Genomic DNA, 22,282 nt, shown 5'->3' on the forward strand with positions numbered 1-22,282 from the left:
TGACTTCCGGTATATCTCATACATATTCATTATCATGACAGACTCCACTGCATTTTTACCTTTCTTTGGTATGAGTGAAATACACACCTCACTGAATAATACCGATAATTTATCACCTTTAAATGAATCAGATAATACAGAACCTAAATGAAGTGCCAGCAATTTAGAGAATGATTTAAAAAACTTTGCAGGGAACCAATCGGGCCCTGGACACTTTTGTGCTTGTAATAAGAGATAGTAGCAACTGTTTCTTCCTGGAATATCAGCTTATGTACACTCATTCTATCATTTTACAATAATGCAAGAATACTTAATCAAACCAGAAAATCCTCCATCATATTATTATAATTTGTAAATTCAGAAGTGTAGAGTCTCAAGTAAAATTTCCTAAAAGTATCATTTATCTCTGAATGATCCTTAGTTATACTCCCCTTTTCCATTCAAATCTTTGTAATTTGACACTTAGCTTCAAATCCTCTCAACTGATTATCTAAAAGTTTACCTGATTTCTCTCCATGAATATAAAACTGAGATTTACTCCTCAGAAGCTGATGTTCAATTGAATATGCTGAGAGGAAATCAAACTTTGAAATTCAATTTGTTTTTCATATAAATCAGGTTTTTTTAAAACCTGAGCATATTGTTGATCTAATCGTTTAATTTGAGTAATTAATTGTAATTTTTCATATTAGCCTTCCTTTTTTTATTTACAGTATAGGACATAATTTGCTCCCTAAAATAAGCTTTCAAGGTGTCCCACACAACCAAACTTTTTCCTCCATAAATTTCCAAAAATCTTTATCTGACAACAATGTCGAGTTAAAATGCCAACACCTGCCAAATTGATGGAAGTCAGGAAAGAACAAAGATAATATGACAGGAGTGTGGTCTGATATTATAATGCTTTTATACTCTCAGAATGAATCTGTGAAATCAGTTGGTTATCAATAAGAAAATAGTTGATCTTTGAAAAAGTATGGTGAACGTGTGAAAAAAAAGAATACTCTCTCCTATTAGGATGAAAAAAAACCCACCAGATATCAGAAATAACATAGTGTGATAAAAAATAGAATGAATTGCTTAGGCAGACTTATTTATTTTAGTTGAGTTAAGAGAGGAGTGATCCAAAACAGGATCTAACTAGCAATTAAAATACCCACCAAATACCAGAGAATATAATTTCAGGTATGGTAGGGACAGAAAAAACATTTAAAAAACCCATGTCATTTACATTAGGAGCAAAGATATTAGCTAATACTACCACATATTGTATAATTTCCCAAAGACAATCACAGAATGACCATTTTTATCTGAAACAACACTACTGAACAAAGGTGATATTTTGATTGATAATTATTGATAATTTTAGAATGTAGAATGAAAGTATTTTCCCCCCACTTGGACAAGATAAGAGTTATCACATCCACAAATGTGTATTTCTTGTAAGAAAGCAACTGCAGTTTTACGCTATTTGACATGTGAAAAAAAAACACATATTTTTCTTTTGATCTGATGGTTCAATCTGTTCAAATTCCAACTAAAAAACTGAATTGATTAGCCATTGATTGATTGGGACACATGATATTCAAGTCTCAAATATCATCCTTGCAGTCGAAACATGAAACTAAAACAAAATTGAAAATGAGCTGTGGAAGATCCCAGTGCCATAGCAACATCAGAAAACATTTCTCTCCCTCTCCCACCCTAACCCTTATATCCCAAATCTAGAAAGCTGTTCAAAAAAATCAACAACAGCACCCCCCCCATAGATAAAGTGTAACCAAATACCTTCCTGATAAGCATTTTATCTCAAGCTCCTAGGCTTCAAATGTAAATATTATCTGTATTTCTAATTAGAACAAAATTATGTTTAGTGTTTAATCAAGGATAGCAAGAAAAAAATCATTTACAGTTTCTCATGGAATTTTAAAAATATATGTAACAGGTAGCAATATTAATTGTTTTCCATCTTTAATAATTATTGCTAAAAATATGTATATAATGAAAATATTCTCAATATTCTTATTAAAAATAGAATTAAATAATTCAATGAATTGAATAGTAAGAGAACCCCTGACAAAACTGGAATGCAAATGGATTGACCACTCCATATATTATTAAAACATTTTTAAAAAAACAAGCAAACAATCTTCATCCAAAGGGGCTTTTATAGTAAGAAACCTTAAAAATAATAGTAATGCATCAGCCTTAGTCATGAAATAAGAGTTCATACAGGGCATGAAATAGAAGGACGATCATCAATATATTTCTGAGCCTCATCTACCACTTCTTAAGACTATTAGAAAAAATCAAGCAGGGCATATTAATGAAGGTTTAAACTCCCAATGATACAATTCTGACATGGCCTCTTTGTCTTTGGAACATTGAATCATTACCTCACAGCAGTAATCCTTGACGATCGGAATATGTTGACCATGATATTCAAGTTTCCCTCTTTGTCGGGCTTCATGGATCCTTAGTTTGTTAACGATGTAATCTGAAAATGATAGATTGTGGCTTCTGACCCACAGTTGGCTTGGGTGCTAAGGAATGGTGGGCTCTATCAATATCAGGCAGAGATGTGAGGAAATCTCTCCCAAACACATTGCAGAGCAGCTCTGGAAAAAAATTTGTAATCTGCCCTCTTTCAGTAGATTCACACAGGCCCAAAATAGGTATATTATTCCTTCTACTCCTGCTTTCCAGATCAATAACCCTCGACATTAACTTTGAATTAGTGTAAGTTAGACCGGAACATAATTTTTGAACACGGTCACTCAATTGGTTTAAGTTGAGCTCAATAGATGCAAACTGCTCACCATATTCTTGACCTGCTGAATTAATCGTTTAAGTTTAACTTCAATCTGGTCCAAGCCGTTTTTAAATTCTTCCCTCAGTGATTATTTAAGCTGCTCCATTAACTCTGTGATGATCTCCATAGTTAAGCCTATTGGCATTTCCTCTTTTTTTCCCTGCTTTAACAGCAATTTTTGGTGAGAGAAGCTGATAATGAAATGTACAGAACACTTGGGTTGTAAAAAAAGGGAGGTAAGAGTGAAAGATAAAAGAAAAGTAGGAGAAGAAAGTAACAGGCATTATTACCTCATCCCACAGCCAATCAGAAGTCCTCAATTACTCCTAAAGTAATAGGATGTTTTTGTTTCTTATTTTCACTGCCTGAATCCATTTTCTCAAACTACTCCTGTCTTTCCAGCCTTTTACCTACTTACTTAGTGTATCTGTGGCCCTTGTGTAATGTCAATCCACTGAGAAAGTTCATGAGTCTCTGCAGGGTAACAATGTTAACCAAATCACTTGTAGAACTGGGAAGCTGGAATCCTCTGCTAAATGGACCCAGTAAAACTGAAACGTCGTGACCTTTTGACACAAATGATGACAAAACCCTTGAGAAAACTATGGAAGAAGATGGAAGTGTCACTGTTAATACATTTGAGAATGCTGGAAAAATGCTGGATGTTGCCGTTCAGTTAGACCAAGGAGGATGTCAGAAAAGATGAATGAGATGAGGCTGGACTGAAGCTCAAGAAGCTTTGTCTTTGTCTTTATTATGAGTCTTTTCCAAGTATATGGGGATGCCAAATTGTGCCTGCTGGTGGTGGGGGTAGGGCGGGGGGGGGGGGGGTGTAGGGGAATAGCAAGTGAACACTCAAACACTGTTTCCATTTGTTGAAATTATTTCTCCCCTTCCTAACCCCATCATAAAGTGTCCTCAAACATAGAATATGAGATTTTTTGGTATGTTGCTTTTTGTGATTTTATTTAATACCTGATTTATATCTTCCCAAAGCTTCTCCACTTTCTCACATGCCCAAATTGCATGTACTGTTGTTCCCGTTTCCTTCTTTCAGCGAAAATATCTATCTGATACTGTTGGGTCCCATTTATTTAACTTTTGGGGCATGATATATAGCCTGTGTAACCAATTATATTGTATCATGCGTAACCTCATGTTTTTGTATTTCTCATAGTTCCGGAGCATAGCTTTTCCCATATTTCATTTTTTATCTTTATGTTTAGATCTTGTTCCCACTTTTGTTTGGGTTTACAGCTTATTTCATCATTTTCTTTCTCTTGCAGCTTGATGTACATGTTTGTTATAAATCTTTTAATTGTCATTGTGTCTGTAATCAGATATTCAAAGCTGCTTCCTTCTGGTAACCTCAGTCTGGTTCCCAATTTGTCCTTTAAGTAGGTTTTCAGTTGGTGGTATGCAAACAATGTACCGTGAGTTATTCCATATTTGTACTTCATTTGTTCAAATCCAGAGATTTTTCTTCTAAGTAATATAAGAAGTAAAGAATTAGGCCTCAAACTGGATGAAGTACAAAAAAGATTTATTATGATAGCCTTAGCTGTAGCAAAAAAATGTCAACCTGGAAATCAGAAGAGAACCTTAGAGTACAGCAATGGTACATAGAAATGAATAAATGTACTCCATTGGAAAAAAAATAACATATAATTTAAAAAAATAAAGTCACATTATTTGAACAAATTTGGGAACACAAATTTGGAACACAACAGAGAGGGCCTACCGCGGACCTCCACCCCCTAAAATGATAGAATGAGAAGAAGATGAAATGAACTGACCCAATGTGCAAAAGTAGATGACACAATTTCCTTGTTTATTTTCATTGTGTGATAACATTGTTTAATGGGTTTATTGTATTGTATATGTTGAACGTTTAATGGGTTTGGAGGGGGGTGGGAAGGAGGGAGGGAAGAGAGGGGGGAAAAGGGGAGAAAATGACACTGTATATTCAAGAGGGAACTGTTTGTGTGTATTTTGATTAATATGGTTCATAGTGAGAAAAATAATTTAAAAAAACCATAGAATACTACAGCACATTACAGGCCCTTCAGCCCTCAATGTTATATTCCTGAAAAATTACCAAGCCCTCCCTAACCCATAACCCTCTATCCAAAAGTCTCTTAAATGCTCCAATGTTTCAGCCAGCACCACCATCCCCAGCAAGGCATTCCAGGCACCCACAACTCTGTGTAAAACACTAACTCCTGATGTCTTCCCTAAATATTCCTCCCTTAACTTTGTACACACGTCCTCTGGTGTTTGCTGATCTTGCCCTGTCCACCCTATCTATGCCTCTCATAATCTTATTTTTCTTTGGCTTGGCTTCGCGGACGAAGATTTATGGAGGGGGTAAAAAGTCCACGTCAGCTGCAGGCTCGTTTGTGGCTGACCAGTCCGATGCGGGACAGGCAGACACGATTGCAGCGGTTGCAAGGGAAAATTGGTTGGTTGGGGTTGGGTGTTGGGTTTTTCCTCCTTTGCCTTTTGTCAGTGAGGTGGGCTCTGCGGTCTTCTTCAAAGGAGGCTGCTGCCCGCCAAACTGTGAGGCGCCAAGATGCACGGTTTGAGGCGTTATCAGCCCACTGGCGGTGGTCAATGTGGCAGGCACCAAGAGATTTCTTTAGGCAGTCCTTGTACCTTTTCTTTGGTGCACCTCTGTCACGGTGGCCAGTGGAGAGCTCGCCATATAATACGATCTTGGGAAGGCGATGGTCCTCCATTCTGGAGACGTGACCCATCCAGCGCAGCTGGATCTTCAGCAGCGTGGACTCGATGCTGTCGACCTCTGCCATCTCGAGTACCTCGACGTTAGGGGTGTGAGCGCTCCAATGGATGTTGAGGATGGAGCGGAGACAACGCTGGTGGAAGCGTTCTAGGAGCCGTAGGTGGTGCCGGTAGAGGACCCATGATTCGGAGCCGAACAGGAGTGTGGGTATGACAACGGCTCTGTATACGCTTATCTTTGTGAGGTTTTTCAGTTGGTTGTTTTTCCAGACTCTTTTGTGTAGTCTTCCAAAGGCGCTATTTGCCTTGGCGAGTCTGTTGTCTATCTCATTGTCGATCCTTGCATCTGATGAAATGGTGCAGCTGAGATAGGTAAACTGGTTGACCGTTTTGAGTTTTGTGTGCCCGATGGAGATGTGGGGGGGCTGGTAGTCATGGTGGGGAGCTGGCTGATGGAGGACCTCAGTTTTCTTCAGGCTGACTTCCAGGCCAAACATTTTGGCAGTTTCCGCAAAGCAGGACGTCAAGCGCTGAAGAGCTGGCTCTGAATGGGCAACTAAAGCGGCATCATCTGCAAAGAGTAGTTCACGGACAAGTTTCTCTTGTGTCTTGGTGTGAGCTTGCAGGCGCCTCAGATTGAAGAGACTGCCATCCGTGCGGTACCGGATGTAAACAGCGTCTTCATTGTTGGGGGTCTTTCATGGCTTGGTTCAGCATCATGCTGAAGAAGATTGAAAAGAGGGTTGGTGCGAGAACACAGCCTTGCTTCACGCCATTGTTAATGGAGAAGGGTTCAGAGAGCTCATTGCTGTATCTGACCCGACCTTGTTGGTTTTCGTGCAGTTGGATAATCATGTTGAGGAACTTTGGGGGACATCCGATGCGCTCTAGTATTTGCCAAAGCCCTTTCCTGCTCACGGTGTCGAAGGCTTTGGTGAGGTCAACAAAGGTGATGTAGAGTCCTTTGTTTTGTTCTCTGCACTTTTCTTGGAGCTGTCTGAGGGCAAAGACCATGTCAGTGGTTCCTCTGTTTGCGCGAAAGCCGCACTGTGATTCTGGGAGAATATTCTCAGCGACACTAGGTATTATTCTATTTAGTAGAATCCTAGCGAAGATTTTGCCTGCAATGGAGAGCAACGTGATTCCCCTGTAGTTTGAGCAGTCTGATTTCTCGCCTTTGTTTTTGTACAGGGTGATGATGGTGGCATCACGAAGATCCTGAGGCAGTTTACCTTGGTCCCAACAAAGCTTGAAAAACTCATGCAGTTTGGCATGCAGAGTTTTGCCGCCAGCCTTCCAGACTTCTGGGGGGATTCCATCCATACCTGCTGCTTTGCCACTTTTCAGTTGTTCGATTGCCTTATATGTCTCATCCAGGGTGGGAACCTCATCCAGCTCTAGCCTTAGGGGCTGTTGAGGGAGCTGGAGCAGGGCGGAATCTTGGACTGAGCGGTTGGTACTGAAAAGAGATTGGAAGTGTTCTGACCATCGGTTGAGGATGGAGATCTTGTCGCTGAGGAGGACTTTGCCGTCTGAGCTGCGCAGCGGGCTTTGGACTTGGGGTGAGGGGCCGTACACAGCCTTTAGAGCCTCGTAGAAACCCCTGAAGTCGCCAATGTCCGCGCTGAGCTGTGTTCGTTTGGCGAGGCTAGTCCACCACTCATTTTGGATCTCCCGGAGTTTGCGCTGAAGATGGCTGCATGCGCGACGGAAGGCTTGTTTCTTCTCTGGACAGGACGGCTTTGTAAGGTGAGCCTGGTGGGCAGCTCGCTTCTTTGCCAGCAGCTCCTGGATTTCCTGGCTGTTTTCGTCAAACCAGTCCTTGTTTTTCCTGGAGGAGAAGCCCAGTACCTCTTCAGTGGATTGCAGTATGGTAGCCTTCAACTGATCCCAGAGGGTTTCAGGGGACGGGTCCGTGAGGCGGGTTGCAACGTCGAGCTTTGCTTTGAGGTTTGCCTGGAAGTTTCCTCTCGCTTCGTCTGACTGCAGTTTTCCAACATTGAACCTCTTTCTGGGGGCTTTATTGTTCCTGGGCTTTGGCTTGAAGTGAAGGTTGAGCTTGCAGCGAACCAGCCGGTGGTCAGTGTGGCATTCCGCGCTAGGCATGACCCTGGTGTGGAGCACATCTTTTTTGTCACTTTCTCGCACCAGGATGTAGTCCAGGAGGTGCCAGTGTTTGGATCGGGGATGCATCCAGGTGGTCTTAAGGCTGTCCCTCTGCTGAAAAAGGGTGTTTGTAATGACAAGCCGCTGTTCTGCGCAGAGCTCCAACAGGAGGCGCCCATTGTCGTTGCACTTGCCGACGCCATGCTTGCCCAGGATTCCTGGCCAGGTTTCTGAGTCTTTGCCGACACGAGCGTTGAAGTCGCCCAGGATGACAACCTTGTCGGCTGTAGGGGTACGTTGGATGAGGTTGCGCAGGTCGGTGTAGAACTTGTTCTTTTCTGCTGGTTCCGCCTGGAGGGTTGGAGCATAGACACTGATGAGGGTGATGTGACGCTTGTTTTGAAGTGGGAGTCGCATGGACATGATTCGGTCCGAGAGGCCTGTCGGAAGGTTTTCGAGTTTGGAGGCAATGAAGCTCTTGACCATGAAGCCTACACCAGATAGGCGTCGTTCATCCGAAGGCTTGTCAGACCAGTAGAGTGTGTAGCCCGCGCCGCGTTCTTGGAGGCTGCCTACATCTGCCAGGCGGACTTCACTGAGAGCGGCTATGTCGATGTCAAGTCTGAGGAGTTCATGTGCAATGAGGGCAGACCGACGTTCAGGTCGGTGGCTGTCAGTCTTGTCTAGCATGGTTCTGATGTTCCAGCATGCTAGCTTGAGTTTGTGAGCATCTTTTGAGGGGGAGGACGTGGAGGGGGAGGACGTGGAGGGGGAGGACGTGGAGGGGGAGGACGTGGAGGGGGAGGACGTTGAGGGGGAGGACGTGGACCTGTCCTCGGGCCTGCGCAAAGGAGCTTTTAGGTGGAGTGCAGTGCGCGCAGTACTGGCCCCACCCTTTACACCCATGGTTCGTGTGCCGTGGCCAAGCAAGCTGGGACGTGGCAGCGAGGTCCTTGGGTCGTAGGTTTTATATCGGAGTGGCCTTCTCCTATGCAGGTTTCTTACCCGGGCTGGAGGGGCCTGCCTCCCCTCCTAGGTCGGTCCATACTGCCCGGACCGGGGCCGAGGCCGCCGCAGTTCACCCCTCTATTAAACCTCCTCTTATTCTTCTACACCAAAGTGAAAAGTCCCAGTCCTGCTAACCTCGCCTTCTAAGGCTTATCCAATCCAGGCATCATCCTGGTAACTTTCCACTGCACCCTTCCATAGCTTCCACATTCTTCCTATAATGAAGTGACCAGAATGAACACAATACTCTAAATGTGGTCTTACCAGAGATTTGTAGAGTTGCAACATGACCTCTCTGTTCCTAAACTCAACCCCCATTAATGAATCCCAGCATCCCATTGGCCTTCAACCTGTGTGCTGACTTTGAGGGATGCATGGATTTGAACTCCATAGTCCTTTTGTTCATCCACACTGTTAAGTAACCAACCATTAACCCTGGACTCAGCCTTCTGGTTTGTCCTTCCAAAATGCATCACCTCACACTTCTCCAGATTTAACTCCATCAGTCACTTTCCTTCCCATGTCTGTACATTTTTTACATCATCTTGTAACCTTCAACAACATTCAGTTCCATCCACAACTCCTCCAACCTTCATGCCATCCACAAATGTACTGACCAATCCTTTCGTCTCTTCAGCCAGGTCATTGATAAAACTCACAAAAAGTAGGGGGTCCCAGGACAGATGCTTCTGACACTCCACTAGTCACCAACCTCTAGGCAGAATAGTTTCCTTCCACTACTACTCTCTGCTTTCTCCCTACAAGTCAATTTTTTATCCACACAACCAATGTTCCACTGATCACGTGACTCGTGAATTTCTGGATGAGTCAAATGCCTTGATAAAATCAATGTAGACCACACCTACCACCTGACCCTCATCAATTTATTTTGTTATCTCCTCAAAAAACTCAATTAGATTCATAAAGCACGACCTTCCCTTCACAAAGCCATGCTGACTATCCTTGAGTAGACTGGGCTTCTCCAAATGCTCATAGATCTTACCCTTAAGAATCCTCTCTATTAGTTTACACACAACTGACATAGGAGTCACAACTGACTCACTGGTCTACAATTCCCATGTTTCTCCCTATTATCTTTTTTAAACGAGGGGACTACATTTGCCATTCTCCAATCCTCCGGCACCTCTCCTGTGGCCAAAGAGGATTCAAAGCTATTGCCCCAGCTATATCTTCCCTCACTTACCACAGCAGCCTGAGGTACACCACATCTGTCCCCGGGGGCTTATCAATCTTGATATGTTTAAGATCCAACACATCCTCTTCCTGATCTCCACATTGTCCAGCACACAAGCCTGTTCTATACTGACCTTACCCCAATCAATGTCCTTTTTCATTGTGAATACTGAAGCAAAATATTCATTCAAGACTTTCCCAACTTCCCCCGCCTCTAGGCACATGTTGCCTCCTTTATCCTTTAGCAGCTCCACCTTCATTCTCATCATCCTTCTCTTCTCATATGCAGAGAATGCCTTTGGGGATCTCATTAATTCTACATGCCAAGGCCTTCTCATGCTCCATTTGAACTCTCCTAGTCCTTTTTTAATTTCATTCCTGGCTACCATGTACTTTTCATGAGCCCGTCCTGTTTCCTTTTTTTTTGACTAGTTGCCTCACATGTTTTGTTAGCCACTGTTCCCTTTTCCTAGAATCTTTTCCTAGTTGGACAAACCTGTCCTGAACCCAGCACAAATGGTCCCTAAACTTTCTCAACATGACTTGTTCTTTCACCCTTAAACATCTGTTTCCAATTATTCTTGCTAGTTCCTTCACCAATTAATCATTTTCCCAGTTTGTCTGTTTTTATCCTTTTCCATAGCTATGCTGAAGCTAAGTGAGTTGTGATCACTCTCACCAAAATGCTCCCCCACTGAGAGGTCCACCACCTGACTAGTTTCATTACTTACAAACAGATTCAGTATGGCCTCTTCTCTCATTGGCTGGTCCACATATTGTGTCAGGAATCTTTCTTCAACACATCTGACAAATTCACACTCATCCATCCTTCTTGCAGTCAGTAGGTGCCAATTAAAATTAGGGAAGTTGAAATCACTCAAAACTACAGCCCTGTATTTCCTACACCATCCAAAATCTGCCTGCTTATCTGCTGCTTTGTGTCCCAGAGGCTATTTGGGGGCCTATAGATTACTCCCAGCATGGTGACAGCTCCCTTCCTGTTTCTGATGTCCACCCACACTAACTCAGTGGACACTCCCACTTCAATGTCCTCCCTCTCTACAGCCATGTAAACAGCAACCCCTGGTGACCTCAGTGATCTTGAATGTGTAATGGGTGTGCACTTGATAGTACAGCCGGTTCAGCCATTTTATCAACTGGTGGAAAGAAAGATTAATTTCAACTTCAATTTGAACAGTCATTGGCTGTAGAATTGATCACCAAAGTAATTGAAAAAAATAAAAGGACCACTAACCAATGACAACATTGTATAATGTTATGAAAATAATTTCCATTTGCCAGTGTATTTTTGTTCAATTATTTCCATGACCAGCTTCGAGACGCAATGTTATCGCTTCAAAACCTAATGTAAGTTGTGAAAGTTTCAGATGTTCAGCCATTTAATTGAAGGTTATTCCTTACCCGGGAAGAGACATATAAGGCAATTGAACAACTGAAAAGTGGCAAAGCAGCAGGTATGGATGGAATCCCCCCAGAGGTCTGGAAGGCTGGTGGCAAAGCTCTGCATACCAAACTGCATGAGTTTTTCATGCTCTGCTGGGACCAAGGAAAGCTGCCTCGGGACCTTCGTGATGCCATCATCATCACCCTGTACAAAAACAAAGGCGAGAAATCAGACTGCTCAAACTACAGGGGAATCACGCTGTTCTCCATTGCAGGCAAAATCTTCGCTAGGATTCTCCAAAAATGTCCTCCTAGAATCACAGTGTGGCTTTCACGCAAATAGAGGAACTACTGACATGGTCTTGGCCCTCAGACAGCTCCAAGAAAAGTGCAGAGAACAAAACAAAGAACTCTACATCACCTTTGTTGACCTCACCAAAGCCATTGACACCGTGAGCAGGAAAGGGCTCTGGCAAATACTAGAGCACCTTGGATGCCCCCTCCCCCCCAAGTTCCTCAACATGGTTATCCAACTGCATGAAAACCAACAAAGTCGGGTCAGATACAGCAATGAGCTCTCCGAACCCTTCTCCATTGACAACTGCCTGAAGCAAGGCTGTGTCCTCGCACCAACCCTCTTTAATATCTTCTTCAGCATGATGCTGAAACAAGCCATGAAAGACCTCAACAATGAAGACGCTGTTTACATCCGGTACCGCACGGATGGCAGTCTCTTCAATCTGAGATGCCTGCAAGCTCACACCAAGACACAAGAGCAACTTGTCCGTGAACTACTCTTTGCAGATGATGCCGCTTTAGTTGCCCATTCAGAGCCAGCTCTCCAGCGCATGATGTCCTGTTTTGTGGAAACTGCCAAATGTTTGGCCTGGAAGTCAGCCTGAAGAAAACTGAGGTCCTCCATCAGCTAGCTCCCCACCATGACCACCAGCCCCCCCACATCTCCATCAGGCACAGAGAACTCAAAACGGTTAACCAGTTTACCTACCTCGGCTGCACCATTTCATCGGATGCAAGGATCGACAACGAGATAGACAACAGACTCGCCAAGGCAAATAGCGCCTTTGGAAGACTACACAAAAGAGTCTGGAAAAACAACCAACTGAAAAGTCTCACAAAGATTAGCGTATACAGAGCCGTTGTCATACCCACGCTCTTGTTCAGCTCTGAATCATGGGTCCTCTACCGGCATCACCTATGGCTCCTAGAATGCTTCCATCAGCGCTGTCTCCACCCCATCCTCAACATTCATTGGAAAGACTTCATCACCAACATCGAAGTACTCGAGCTGTCAGAGTCCGCAAGCATCGCATCCATGCTGTTGAAGATCCAACTGCGCTGGGTGGGTCGCGTCTCCAGAATGGAGGACCATCGCCCTCCCAAGATCGTGTTCTATGGCGAGCTCTCCACTAGCCACCGAGACAGAGGTGCACCAAAGAAGAGGTACAAGGACTGCTTAAAGAAATCTCTTGGTGCCTGCCATATTGACCTCCGCCATGGGCTGATATCACCTCCAACCGTGCATCACAGTTCGGTGGGCAGCAACCTCCTTTGAAGAAGACCGCAGAGCACACTTCACTGACAAAAGACAAAGGAGGAAAAACCCAACACCCAACCCCAACCAACCAATTTTCCCTTGCAACCGCTGCAATCGTGCCTGCCTGTCCCGCATCCGACTTGTCAGTCACTAATGAGCCTGCAGCAGACGTGGACATACCCCTCCATAAATCTTTGTCCGCGAAGCCAAGCCAAAGAAAAGAAGAATTCTGCAATAAGAGATTCCTCACCAAAGGGGATGTAAATTGTAAATTTTATTTTGATTATTGAGCATAAATTGAACAGCAAATAAAATGAAATCAGAGGCACTTTGTTCTTTTCTAGTCCAGGATGATCTAAAGATCTGTGTGAAAGCTACCAATAGACAATTGTATCTGCAGCTTGAAGAGAGTATAAGTCAGCGAGTTCTCCAATTTTATTTCTTTTTCCTTTTCAATCATTTACCCTCCAGCCCCAAGTTAAAGGTTGTTCCTGTTTAATCAGCCAGGTCCCCAGTATTCATGTTTCTCTATTTGCATGAAGTAAATCTGACCCTGAAGTATGTGATGTTGGCCATGGGCAGCTTCTAGTGTGGTTGGTTTTCTGGATGGTGTCCGACCAAGATCACAATTATCATTCTTCAAAAATATGATAACCACTCACATTTTGGGAAATATGTATGTAGCAAACTTGAGTCCTTGATTATTCCAAAGGTTTTTATTCTGATGATTTATTTTCACCTGACAGCCTGTCAAATGCTGGTGCTTTCCTGTTCTCTGGTGAGTTGACTGTGGAACAACTGGTGGATGCTTTCTGCTGACTACACACATTACCAAGACACATGGCCCAAACATGGAGTCAGATACTGACTTGGAAATTGGAGCTTGATTCTAATTTAAATAACACAAGTGAAATGGATTTACCAAGATTGGAAGAGTTGTCAGAAAACTAGATGGAGCAATGAATGCAATTCAGATTGCATTTGTGCCCAAAGAGCTTTTATGCATTTTTAATTCTGTAATTCAGGAAAATTTGTCAATTTTAACCTTGCCACTCATTATATAGCTTCATATTCTTAATCACTCTGAACTATTTAGGATTGAATTAAATTGTTGTATGCAATTGGACAGTATAACTTGGAAAAATGTTCAATTAATGATTCATTTCCAGTGTGGACTCCGTATTTAGAATATATGAATCTGGATGTTAAGTAACTTTTTATTTTTGTTTGGATTGGTGAATTGATATATTGTAACCTAACCCACTTTGTTTGTTTATAAATACTTTTCTTTGTGCATGTTAAGGTCTGAGGGGGGGAGGGATAGTAAGGAGTGGGATAGTGGGGTGGAGGATGGGGTTTGAGGGTATAAGAGGTTTCTTTTTGTATTTTATATCTGTATTTTAAAAAAAAATTAAATTAACTTTTCAAAGAAAAAAATTCACTTCCTGCAATGACGCTTTTCAATTTGCCAGAATTCTTGGAATTCCAGACATGTGCTCTATATGTATCTGAGAAGGTCCACTCTATATCCTTTTTCTAGGGAGCATAGTACCTCATCCAATCTGAATGTGTTATTGGGTTGAACCAATTTGTGATCCATAAAGAGATGCCATTACATTCTTTGCCAATGAAGATGCCTAAGTTTTCAATCTTGTGCCATTTTTTCAGCATTCGGGTAATCAGTTGGGGACCTTGTTGGCCTCAAATATGTCTAATGAACTTGGCCACAAAATCTTCCATGCAATTCCGCACGAATGGATGGTGCCGGTGAGGGAAGCCCAAGGCTCCATTACTAAATGATACCTAAAAAAAAATGAACATACTGTAAAAGCAGGAATGATATGATAAATCTACAGCCTAGATTTCTCCTTCAGCTTGATGGAACACCACACTTTGTACACCCACCAATCCCCTCAAACAATAGACTTTCAATTTTATCCATTACTGGATGCCAACTAAAAGAAACCACCTTCCTAATTGCAGAACCAAGAGTAACTTTGGCCTCTTTGAAGATTCTTTCTCCCTGCATGTATATAGTACGAATGGTGGACGCAGGCAAGTTCAACGTCTGCTCAAAACCTTTACTTTGTTCTCTTGAAATGCTTAATTACTTCCTGTGTTTTTGCTAATCGTGTCACACCCTGACGAGCTCTCTCAGGCTTTCCTGATACCTTAGGACACATCTTGCTAACAGATGTAGAAAATAAACAGAGATAAAGTTCATATGCTCACAGACACAGTGAATGCTTTGTCAGCTTGATGCTGAGATGCTGAGTGGAGTTGCTGATGAAACATCCCATCTTTTCCCTGTCTCAGTGGGACAAACTGATCCAGGATCCCTAAGCTTCCTCCACATTACTCCTATGCTTTATCTCAAGAACAAGGTGGCCTGGTTAGCATAGTGGAGGGTGGCATGGTTTGTGTAGCAGTTAGTGTAATGCTGTAACAGTATCAGCGACAGGGGTGTGAATCCAGAACTATCAAAAAGGAGTTCTGTGTGCATTTATTTCAGGTGCTCCATTTCCAAAAGGGCACGTTACAGTGTCTAAATTTAAACATTTAAAATATCTGCTCCCAATTTACTCTCCCTATTTCCTGTCTCACCCCATCATAATCACCCATCCCCCAATTAAATATTTTACCATTTTGCCCATTTTTTACCTGTTGATAGCTTTGCTAAAGTTCAGGGTGTTGTGGTCACTATCACGGAAATGCTCCCCCACTGAGAGGTCCGCCACCTGACCATCCTCATTACCCAGTGCTAGATCTAGTACATCCTCTCCCCTGGTCAGCTGTGACAGGAATCCTTCTTGGACACACCTGACAAATTCAGCCCCAGCTGTCACCTAAGGAGGTGCTAGTCAATATTTGGAAAGTTGAAGTCTCCCATAACAACAACCCTAAATTAATTAAGATAGATCTGACAGGTTTTGTTAAAAAAACCTTTGGAAAATGTAGCTAGATTGCTTAGCATAATTCATCTGGTGCAAAAAAAGGGGTGATTTGAGTGTTTCAGTGACTTTAGATGCAGAAAAGGCATTTGATGGATTAGAGTAGGATTTTTTGTTTAAGGTCTTAGGGAACTTTGGATTTGGATTGAATTTTAAAAATTGGATTAGAGCATTATATAATAGCCCTAAAGCTAAAGTAGTAACAAATGGACACATATCTACATCATTTAAATTAACAAGATCAAGTAGACAAGGTTGTCACCAGCCTTATTTGTTTTAGCTATAGAACCACTTGCTCAGGAGATTCATTCTGATTTACAAATCAAGGGCTTTAGGGTGGGCCAGAAGGAACATAAAATTAGTTTATTTGCAGATGATGTGTTCATATATTTGACTGACCCTGAGTTATCTTTATGAAGATTATATGCTCAATTGGAAGAATATGGGAAAGTTTCAGGTTACAAAATAAATTGGGATAAAGTGAAATTATGCCTTTGACAGTAGGTAATTATATTCATTGCCAGAGAGATATGCAGTTTAAATGGCCAAAGAAGGTATTAAATATTTAGGAGTTAGTAAATTGAATTATTTATCTTTATTTAAAAAAGATTGAGGAAGATTTGAAAAAATGGATAAATGTACCTATAACTTCAGTTGGAAGGTGAATTGTATAAACATGAATATATTTCCGAAGATTCAATATATTTTCCAGATATTACCAATTTTAATACCTCAAACACCTTTTCCAAGAATTAAATAAACAAATAAGGAATTTTCTTTGGAAAGGTAAAATGGCAAAGTTTCTATAGAGAAGTTAATGTGGAAATATGAATTGGGAGGCTTAAAGTTTCCTAATTTTAGAAATTATTACTGAGTGGCACAGATGAGATTCTTGGGTTCTTTTTTAGAAAATTAAAAACCCCAGCATGGTTTAATATAGAACTGGACAAAATATGAGAAAAGAAAGCAGAAGAATTTCAATATAAGTGGGAATCAAAACTGTTGTTTGCCAATAAAGACACTCCACTATTGAAACATTAAATTAATGTTTGGAATAAAATAAATCAGGATATTGGAGGAGGGTCAATATCACCTAAAATGCCATTGATTAATCCTCTTCTGTTTTCTTTTTCAGAAATATAGTCAGTTCTTAAATATATGGCACCGTAAATGGATTGTTAATTTTTAAGTTTGTTATGAAAGAGGCCAATTAATGTCATTTGAGCAATTGAGAAACAAATATGCTCTACCACCTAATACCCTTTGTTCTTACTTTCAGGTAAGAGCATATTTGAGAGATAAGTACAACTTCTTGTACTGAAGTAGAACTTCTTAATAGGAGAGGGATTATTAATGAAGTTATTTCTTTTGTATATTTATTATTACAAGCAGGAACTCCTAAATTAGGATTAAATAGATCTAGGCAGAGATGGGAAATAGATTTGAATATTACAATAGACCAACAAACATGGGAAAATTTATGTAAAGATTGTATGACTAATGCTATCAATGTAAAATATAGATTAATTCAATACAAATTTTTCCATCAATTATATCAGAAGTTGAACAGATTGAAATCAGATTTATCAGATCAATGTGTAGGTGTAGTGAAGATATAAGATTTTTTTTTTACATTCAATGTGGTCTTATCCCAATGTGAGACATTTTTAGGTGACTATATGATACTTTTTGGAACATTTTACAGAAATTGCTTTTCTGCCAACTCCTGATTTATTTTTATTAGAAAATATTGAAGTTACAAATCTTAAATAGAAATTATAAATTTATGAATTGAAATTTGTTTAATTAGCATTAGTGGTAGCAAGAAAATGTATTGCAATTACTTGGAAATTGGATATATCTTTAACTTTACCAAGATGGCATCCTGAAATTCAAAGTTCTATTCATTTGGATAAAATTACTAGGAATTTAGTAATTTAGGATAATAAATACCCTATGCTTTTAGAAATTTGGTGCCAATATACCCAAATAATGGGATTAAATCTTTACTGATATCCATTTTATCCCTTGAGCCCTGCAGAATTCTCCTCTGTAGGTTTGTGTTAGAACTAATGATTTACACTGGGTGACATCTCTATCTTCAATTTAAAGATTTTTTTTCTTTCTTTCTTCTTTTCTTTTTATACTTATAAAGTTTTTATTTTTTGAGTTTGTATATTTTTGGGGGGGTGGTTGGGTGGGAGGGAGGGTTTTGAGGTGGGGTGAAACCATCATGTATACAATCAATTTTTAAAATATCTGTATTATTATAATACTTGTAGTTACTGCATGTATGAAATATTAAATAAAATTTTAAAAAACCCAAATCTTTCTTGGGCACCCTTGACAAACTCTGCCCCAGCTATCACCAAAGGAGGTGCCAGTCAATATTTGGGAAGTTGAAGTCTCCCATAACAACAACCCTGTTATTTCAGATCTATTTCAAAATCTACTCCTAATCTGTTCTTCAGTGTCCAGAGGTCTACTTGGGGGCCTACAGACAACTCACAATACAGTAATTGCTCTCTCTCTATTTCTGACTTCCACCCTCAGCAGTAGAAACTCCTTCAGCAGTGTCCTCCCTTTCTACCGCCATGATACTATCCCTGACCAGTAATTCTACTCCCCCCTCTTATACCACCCATCCTATCCCTTTTAAAACATCTAAACCCCAGTTACTGCATCAGCATATCCTGTCCTTGCATTAACCAAGTCTCTTTATTGACCACAACATCGTTATTCCATGTACTGATCCAAGCTCCTTTATTCCTAATTCTCCTTGCATTGAAATAGACACATTTTGAACCCTCCAACTGTTTCTATTTCTGCTTCCTCCCCGACTTGTCTGTATTCACAAGCCCACAACACATTGCCTCATCCTTTCCACCTTCCACCTATGTTCTGCCCTCACATTCTGGTTCCCATCCCTCCATGAAATTTTCATTGACCATTTCTATTCAAGAATGCTGTCCAACCTGCTGAGTTCTGCCAGTTTCTCATTGTTCACTAAATACATCACAGCAATGGTGTTCTGCTCATTTTGCTGCCATAAGGAAATCAGACATCACATCCCTTTATAAATTAATTAATCAAGTGTCAAGGAAATTTCAGCCTGAGAGGAGTCATGTGATGGTGTAGTGGCCGGTAGGAGAATACCAGCCCTCTCCAGAAAAGAAGAAAAAAAGGAAGGAAACGCAAATTCCCAGATACACAAAACACAACAAATAAAAGATAAAGATATGGAGAAAAGAAAGAAAATGGCACCTAAGAAAGAAAAACCAAAGACAATGGGAAAAAAAGAAGGAAAGATGCCAGAAGAGATAGGAGAAGGCCTTACATGCATGAAGAAGCAGGGACTCGCCATGGACAGTGGAGCCTGCTTCCCGAGGTTAGTCGTAACCTCCTGACCGTGGGACTGCAAAATTAGCTCACTGAGCCAAACAGAGGTGTGCAATACGCACAACAAGGAAAAGGAGAACACTGACAGGAGGGGGACCAGCTGTGGAGTGAACCTACACAGCACGAACAGCTGAGAGTTGCCCAACAGCAGGGCTCCCAGCTGGAAGAAAAGGAAAGTATCGGGAAAGAGAGGGATGAGAAAGAAAAACAGCAGCAGGAGGCCCAACAGATAACTAGCCCAGAAGAAGAGGACCATCATCAAGAAGCCATGAAAAAAAATACCCAACAAACTGAGGCAAGCAGCTCAACAAGAAAGTCAGAAGAGACACAAATATAAGGAAGAGAAGTAAAAGACACAAACCCAAGAGCAGATACAGAAGAAGAAGAAGAAGAACACCAAGCTCTGTACAGAGGAATAGAAGGTAAAATGAATGGACAGTACATAGATAAAAAAAATTTCAAGAACAAATGAAAGCATTAAAAGAATGGTTGACACTAGAATTTAGTGAAATGAAAAGATGAATGAAAAGTACAGAAGAAAAAGTAAGTAGAATAGAGCTGGTCATAACAGATGTAGGGAAAGGATTAGAAAATGTGGAAGAATGTGTAATGGCGAGAGAAATGGAAGTGAACGACTTAAAAAGAAAATTGGAAGAAAGTGACAAAAAAGTTAAAGAAACACAAGAGTTGTTAACCATATAACCATACAAACATATACAGCACAGAACAAACCAGTTTGGCCCTAATAGTCCATGCCGGAACAAATCCCCACCCTCCTAGTCCCACTGACCAGCACCATAGTAGGTGAAACAATATAAAGATAGTGGGCCTAAAGAAAGATGAAGAAGGTAAAGATATGAAAGAATTTATAAAAGAATGGATCCTAAAAGTCCTGGGAATGCCAGAAATGCAGGAAGGAATGGAAATAGAAAGGGCACACAGAACACTAGCCCTGAAACCACAGTCACAATAAAAACCAAGATCCGTTTTAGTAAAATTTCTGAGATGCATGACTAGAGAAAATATATTGGAGAAGGCAATGAATAAAATTAGAGAAGACAAAAAACCACTGGAGTACAAAGGTCAAAAATTTTTTTCAACCGAGACACAAGTTTTTAACTTCTAAAGAAGAGGAAGGAGTTTAACACAGCAAAATCGATCCTATGGAAAAAAGGCTATAAATTTACGTTAAGATATCCAGCGGTGCTTAAAATAGTTATCTCGGGGGAGCAAAACAGACTGTTCTCGGATCCGGAGAAAGCACGAGAATTTGCAGAACGCCTGCAAGACAGAAAGAGAGATGAAGAGATGTAACAAGAACAAAGAACGACGACAAACAACATATAAAGAAGTAAAAATAATGTATAAGTAAGAATTAGAGGAGGGAAAGAAAAAGGTAGAAAGGAAGTAAGGGGGGGAAAAAGAGGAGCGGTTAAAAAAATAAAAAGAGAAGAAAAGAGGGGGAGCTTTGTTTTGATGTGAAGATAAAAGTCTTTTCTGGAGGGGTTGGGTGGGAAAGAATAACACAGTCACTGCGAAATCAGTTGACACTTGCGAATGGGTTCACAGTCCGAATGGAGAAGGGAGTTGTGGTTGCCCGGCAAGGGACAAGGGGTGACTCAGAGAGGGTGGGGGGAACACTTGGGGTTAAGGGAATCTTAGATGTGGGAGTGGTTGAAGTGTTTTAGAAGTGTTGTCATACATTGAGTTCAAAAAAGGAAAACTGAAAAATGGAAATGGGGAAAAGGGGAAAGCTGGTGGTGAGGAAGTGGAAATGAGATGTAAACAAAGTATGGGGCGGCCATATTGAACTATATGACTATAAATATTAATGGAATACATAACCAAATCAAAAGGAAGAGGCTATTAAATTTACTGGAAAAAGAAAAAAATAGATATAGCATTTGAGGAGGAAATGCCTCTAACTGACGTGGAACATAATAAATTAAGGAGAGACTGGGTAGGGCACATAACAGCAGCATCATATAATTCAAAAGCCAGAGGTGTAGCTATATTAATCAATAAAAATGTACCAATCAAAATAGAGGAGGAAATAATAGATCCAGCAGGGAGATATGTAATGATAAAGTGTCAGATATATTCAGAAATCTGGAATTTGGTCAATATATATGCACCTAATGAAGAGGATCAAATGTTTATGCAAGATATTTTTTTGAAGATTGTAGATACACAGGGGAATATATAGATAGGAGGGGACATTAACCTTAATTTGGATTCAAAGATGGATAAAATTGGACAAAAGACTAGCAAAAAGAAAAAAGTAGCCAAATTTATGGTTAAATCAATGTAGGGAATGCAACTTTTGGATATATGGAGGAGACAACACCCAAAGGAGAAGGAATACTCATATTATTTGAGTAGACATAAAACATACTCAAGGATTGACCTGTTCCTGTTGTCAGCCCATATCCAAGGGAGAGTTAGGAAAACAGAATATAAAGCTAGATTGTTATCTGATCACTCACCCCTGTTATTAGCAATAGAACTGGAGGACATCCCACCAAAAACATATAGATGGAAATTAAACTCCATGCTACTTAAAAGACAGGAATTTAGAGAATTTATTGAGCGCCAAATTAAAATGTACTTTAAAATAAATACGGAATCAGTGAAAGACATATTTATATTCTGGGATGCAATTAAAGCCTTCATGAGAGGGCAGATAATAAGTTATGTAACTAAGATGAAAAAAGACTACAATTGGGAAATAGAGCAGCTGGAAAGGGAAATGGTAAGTACAGAAAAAAACTAGAAACAAGGGAAGATACAACAAAAAGAAGAGAATTGGCGGACAAAAAAAAAATACGATTTTAACTCATAAGATCGGCTGATCAGGGATCTGAGCATTTTTAACATCTAAATTTAGATGTACAAGCATCTGCTGCCCAATTACAAGAAATAACCTACAAACCCAGTACACATTTTGGAGGGTTAGAAGAGATAGGAGCAGCCAGAGGAGATACACGCAGACACAGTGAGAATGTACAGACAGCTGCGAATTCGAACCAGAGTCCCTGGCGCTGCAACAGCATCGTGCTAACAACAGTGTTGCCTTTAAAATAAGCATACTCCCAAAATAAGGACAAAGCC

Source organism: Narcine bancroftii, chromosome 9, assembly GCF_036971445.1.
Source record: "Narcine bancroftii isolate sNarBan1 chromosome 9, sNarBan1.hap1, whole genome shotgun sequence".
NCBI classification, from domain to species: Eukaryota; Metazoa; Chordata; class Chondrichthyes; order Torpediniformes; family Narcinidae; genus Narcine; species Narcine bancroftii.